This window comes from Otolemur garnettii, unplaced genomic scaffold (genome assembly GCF_000181295.1).
Source record: "Otolemur garnettii isolate 467f Iridium unplaced genomic scaffold, OtoGar3 scaffold00029, whole genome shotgun sequence".
In the NCBI taxonomy this organism is placed as follows: domain Eukaryota; kingdom Metazoa; phylum Chordata; class Mammalia; order Primates; family Galagidae; genus Otolemur; species Otolemur garnettii.
The window spans coordinates 14,801,885-14,807,558 of NW_003852424.1; positions in this window are offsets into that span (position 1 = coordinate 14,801,885).

Below are 5,674 nucleotides of genomic sequence, written 5' to 3' on the forward strand. Positions count from 1 at the left end.
CAGCCTCAAGCTGTCACCCTGGGTAGAGTGCCATGGCATCACAGCTCACAGCAACCTCCAACTCCTGGGCTCAAGCGAGTCTCCTGCTTCCCCCTCCCAAGTAGCTGGGACCACAGGCGCCCACCACATCGCTCGACTATGTTTTGGTTGCAGCCGTCACTGTTGTTTGGCAGGCCCAGCTGGATTCGAACTCGCCAGCTCAGGTGTATGTGGCTGGCGCCTTAGCTGCTTGAGCCACAGGTGCCGAGCCTGGAGAGCTACTTCTCTTCTTAACAGCTAGCAAGGAGAAACTTGCCTCTAAGGTAAGGTGCCCCAGGAGGGGTCTGTGGGCTTGGATTTTGTGTAGGGGTGGAAAGCTTTTCTCCATACTGTATGTAGGAGGAGGCCCAGCATACAGAAGAGGGGACATGAAATCCTGTCCAACAGAGACAAGGAGGAAAGACTTGAGTGTGAATTAAGGAGAAGAAACTTACTTAGAAAAAAGGCAGTCCAACAGCTGGAGACTCTCTGGCTGTTTGGCTGTGACTGGACATCATCTTGCCTCAGCTTTCCCATCTGAAAAATGCTTCCTCCTCCTTATTTGGAATGCTCATATGTCCCCTCTAGGCCCACAAATGACAAGACAGAGGGTTCTCCATTCCGATTGAGTTCTCATCCCCTGCCTCCCCTCCTTGCTTTAGGGTGACAGTCCCAGAGATCCCCACTAATTGTCATCTACTGCTACACAGTATATTGGCCCAGGTGGCTGTTGCAGGGCACAGGACCCTGTATATGAACAGCACCAGTGAAAGGCAAAGATTCAAAAGACAGGAAGAGCTCTCCTAATACATTGACCCACCCACCCCATTTTACAGAGGGGCATAGTGAGGCCTATCTGGAGGCTTCTGTTCATTTGGCCTCTCTGGGTCAGAACAATGGTCAGCCCAATGCGCTCTTACTTCCAAGCAAGAACAGAGGACAAAAATGGAGTGTGGTGAAGTGTTTTGCTAGTAGACCATGTCCTGGACAGCATGTGAAGTAATACTGGCCAGGTCTGGGAGAGAGGGTGGATTCTATCAATGTCCACATCCTGGCTGGGACGTTGTAGCAGAGTCTTGTAAAATGTTACCACTGGGGGAAATCTGGGTAACGTGTTATTTCTTAGAACTGATGTATCTACAGTTATTGAGGCAAACATTTCAATTACAAAATATCTTAATATCAGAGAAGTGGTACAGGGAAAGATTAACAATAAATACTAAAAAAGAAAACAAAATATCTTGATGCGGGAGGTATTGGGCATCCCCTTCCCTTATATTTTGCACCCACACCATCATATGCCTGGCCCCAGGCCACATCTAAGGGACAAAGTCAGCTCAGTGCCTCTAGCTCAAATGGCTAAGGTGCCAGCCTTATATACCTGAGCTGGAGGGTTCGAATCCAGCCCGGGCCCACCAAACAACAATGACAACTATAACCAAAAAATAGCCAGGTGTGGTGGCAGGCACCTGTAGTCCCAGCTACTTGGGAGGCTCAGGCAAGAGAATCGCTTAAGTCCACGAGTTGGAGGTTGCTGTGAGCTATGATGCTACAGCACTCTACCTAGGGCAACAGCTTGAGGCTCTGTCTCAAAAAAAAAAAGAGGGCGGTACCTGTGGCTCAGTGAGTAGGGCGCTGGCCCCACATACCAAAGGTGGTGGGTTCAAACCTGGCCCCAGCCAAACTGCAACAAAAAATAGCCGGGCATTGTGGTGGGTGCCTGTAGTCCCAGCTACTTGGGAGGCTGAGGCAAAAGAATCGCCTAAGCCCAGGAGTTGGAGGTTACTGTGAGCTGTGACTCCACTGCACTCTACGAAGGGCAATAAAGTGAGACTCTGTCTCTAAAAAAAAAAGGGGGGGGATAAAGTCATCCCAGGGGACAGAGTGGGAATAAGGACCAGGGTCTATAGAGGACAGTCAACTCAGCAGATGACCCCAGGTTGGGGGTGACCAGTTGCAGCTGGAACCTGCAACCTCTATGCACTTGAGGAAGGTTGATTTTTAACACAAAGATGAAGTGCTGCCAATGAAGCACTCATACTTGCTTGTCTGTCTGTGACTCTGAATGCTCAGTGGACTCATTGATCCCTGAGAAGATACTCTCCCTGGGGTCTTTGGAAGGGGCAACAAGATGTTGAGCCATCCGTGGCCTCCTGAACCAAGGTTGCAGGGGTCTCTGCAACCCCCCACTGGCATCTGAGCCTTCCGTCATCCCACAAATGGTGTTTGCCAAAGGGAAACTAAGGCAGGGGAGAGATGGAGTTGTTGCCTTCACATTTCATGTGGGGAAACCACATCTAGATGGAGAGAAGAATGGATGTAACTGAAACTTCACCTCATCCTCCCAAGGCAGCTCACAAAACCCAAATCCAACATGGCAAGGAGTGAGATACCTATTTGATAGAAGGAAGAAATGCAACCTAGAGAAGGGACAATGACAAAAGACCAACAAGGCAAGGTGGAGAAGGGTGGCTCTGACTCAGGGCTGCCAGAATCCACCCAACCACTCAAGTCCCAGGTGTGAGTTTGGTGGGTCCAACAGATGCCTAGCCTCACCCTGGCCCTGCTGACTTAGGAATCAGAGAGGTTTCCTTTGGCCATTAGACAATTAAAGGACAAAGAAATGGGATGATCCCCAGGGTGGCTCACCATAATAACTATGGACAATTATAGGAACAGAAATGTGAGTCCCTCTTCACTGCAGAGGGAGGAGAGATATCCTTTTGGTTTCCTCCCCACCGCTGAAGTGATAGATCATACCTTAATTTGTTTATTGAGCATTTACTATGAACCAGATGTCGTATAGACTTGGTATAGCATAGCCCACAACAACCTCCAACTCTTAGGGCCTCTTCAAATCACAGGTGTGATGAAAATGGGATTTTGACATGATGGGATTCAGCTTGCTCTCACGCCCCTTACCTCCCTAACCCTAGCTGGGCACCTAGTGATCCCCAAGCTTGTGGCTCCATTTACCGAAGTAAAGTCTGGGCCTGGAGGCTGGAGACAGCCATAGTGACAGCCTGAGAAATGCTTCCAGTTCCTCCCACTCTGAAATTTTCCTGCTACTCTACAAAAAAAAAGATGTGGAAGAGGGCGGGAGCAGCAGAGAGGAAACCACAAAAACAAAATCTAGAGCAGCCGCTCAGAGGACATGCTGTCCCTGGCAGGCGGCAGGGGGCAGGGAGCGGTCAGCCTCGTGTGGCCTGGCAGGGCTGGGCAGGGCTCAGTGCCATCAGGGAGGGTGGTGACTTGGCACATGGAGCCTCCTCTCCCACTCACCCTACACACAAACACACACATGCCAGGCCAGGCAACAAGCAGCTTAGGGAGTTCAGCCACTCTCCATGAATTCATTTATTCCTTCACTCATTCATTCATTATTGGCTGAGCAAACACTATGTGCAAGATCACATCCCATGAGAAGGGATCATGCAGCCTTCAACCTTGGTAGATGAGTGACCCCAGAGCGAGAAATATTCACAGTTGATCAGACAGGCCCAAATAGGGAAATACCTGTGGCAGCATCCCCAGAACTGGGGGCTGAAGGATGCAGAGGAGAGACCAAGTGCCAGGGAGGTAGGGAAAGCTTTGAGTGAGTGCCAAGGCTGAACATCTGGAAGGGGAGGACAATGAAGTTCATGGTGGAGGCTTGGAGCCCTGGGCGAGTACCAGAACCCACAGGAACCCACAGAGGAAGTGCTTTGTCTTGGCACTGTGGGCAATGGGGAGCCATGGGAGGTGTTAGAGTAGGGCAGGTTAGAGCTTGCTTTTAAGTTGTTAGGAGAAATGAGATAGAGGAAGGAGGTAGAGGAGGATGGAGGCTGGGGGCCCTAACCTGGTGGGCATGAGACAGAGGAGTGATTTTGAGAGGAAGATTTGGGGTGGATACCCAAAGGGTGTGAGGGGGAGACAGCAGGAGATAACAAAGAAGACCACCACAGCCTGGAAGAGGAAAAGAGATCTCAGGGCAGGGGTGAGGATGGAGAGCTCTGATGAGGCCTGATTGAGTGAATGAGCAGAAAGAGGATGTTGGAGGGACAGCTGGGGAATTCTGTGGGCCACCCTGTCCAGTGGAGTCTGGCCAGGACCAGTCCTGCAATATGGAAACCAAGTCCCAGGGGCCAGCCTTTGCCCCACTGGTTCCATAACCCTGCCTGCAGGGTCAATGGCTACCATGACTACCCACTCTAAGTTTCAACTTCCAGCATGTGCTGTGGGGTGGGGGGTTGGGGGACCCAGGCCAGGATCCTGAGCTCCTCATCCCATGCCTGCTCTCCCCACAGATCTTGGAGCCCAGTAGGGACCATGGGGTCACCATGGGGCACTCTGCAGGGAGTGACAACCTCCACCCCATGCCTCAGCAATCTGCTCTCCCACCAACTGCTCAAGGCTCTTCCCCAGGACATGGCCATGGCTGCCTTCCTTGTCTATGCCAAACCTTGGAGTCTACCACCAGGACCATTTATAAGAAATGCTACACAGGCAGATCTGCAGTGTCCATCCTCTTCTACCTCCTTCCTTCTAATGACCTAAAAGCAATCTCATCCCCACTTTCCTACTCTAACACTTCCCGTGGCTCCCCATTGCCTATAGCACCAAGACAAAGTGCCTCCACTCTGAGAAAACTGAGGCACACAGAAGTCTGGATGCAACTGGGAAGTTGATTCTTGGTCACTGAGAAGGGGATGGGGGTTACTGCTGATTTGGGGACAGGGCTTCCTGTAGTTGTGGGATATTGTATAATTGGATTAGAGGCAATGGTTGCATAACTCTATGCATACATAAACCCCCCACTGAATTGTAGACTTTAAATGGTCACTGCCTCCCTTTCTCATGCCTGTTCCCACTCAGGGTTCTGGGGTGACCCTGGGCCCCCACTGCCCAGATGGTTTTTTGCTTGGCTTCGTTCTGAACTGTTACCCTCTTGTAACCCCATCTGGCCAGAAACTGAGGCACACAGCAGTCTGGGTGCAGCTGGGAGTCAATATCCTTAACCATTAGGCTTACTGCCCCTTCCACTCCCACCTCTAGGATCTGAAGTCACCACCCTCAACACAGAATCCTATATACAACAAGAACTCTATTATGGTTGAGGGGGTAGTCCCAAGAGAGGGAGGGGGCCAGCCACTCAGGAAGGTTTGAATCACTGGGTTACACTGCTTAAAGGCAACTGCAACAAGGTCTCCCACTCGGTTCCCCAAAGATATTTTGCCCCTACCTCTGCTCTAGGACCTGGTCCAGCCCCAGCCTCTGGCAGAACCATACACCGAGGCAGAGGTGGCACCACATGGCTTTCAACACAGGCCAGTATCAGTCTGGCCACTTTCCCTTTGGACTCTTAGAAACTTGTTCGCAGAGTTCTTTTGGGACCCAGCAGCCATATTGTAGGGAAGCCCAAGCCACACCAGGAGGCTCCTTGTAGGCAGCAGGCTAAGCCCTGCCTTGGAATTTTGTGAGTGGAGATGCCTGAGAATGAGCCCAGCCCTTTTATCTTTTTCTTCCTAGCTGAGTATCCTGGGGAGGGAAACCAATGCCACCATTGTGGCATTTCCAAATTCCTGACTCACAGCATCACTGGCAATGCGGCTTCTGTACCAGTAGGTTTGGGCCAACTTGATTACGAAGCAACCAAAAACCAGAATTCAGGCACACC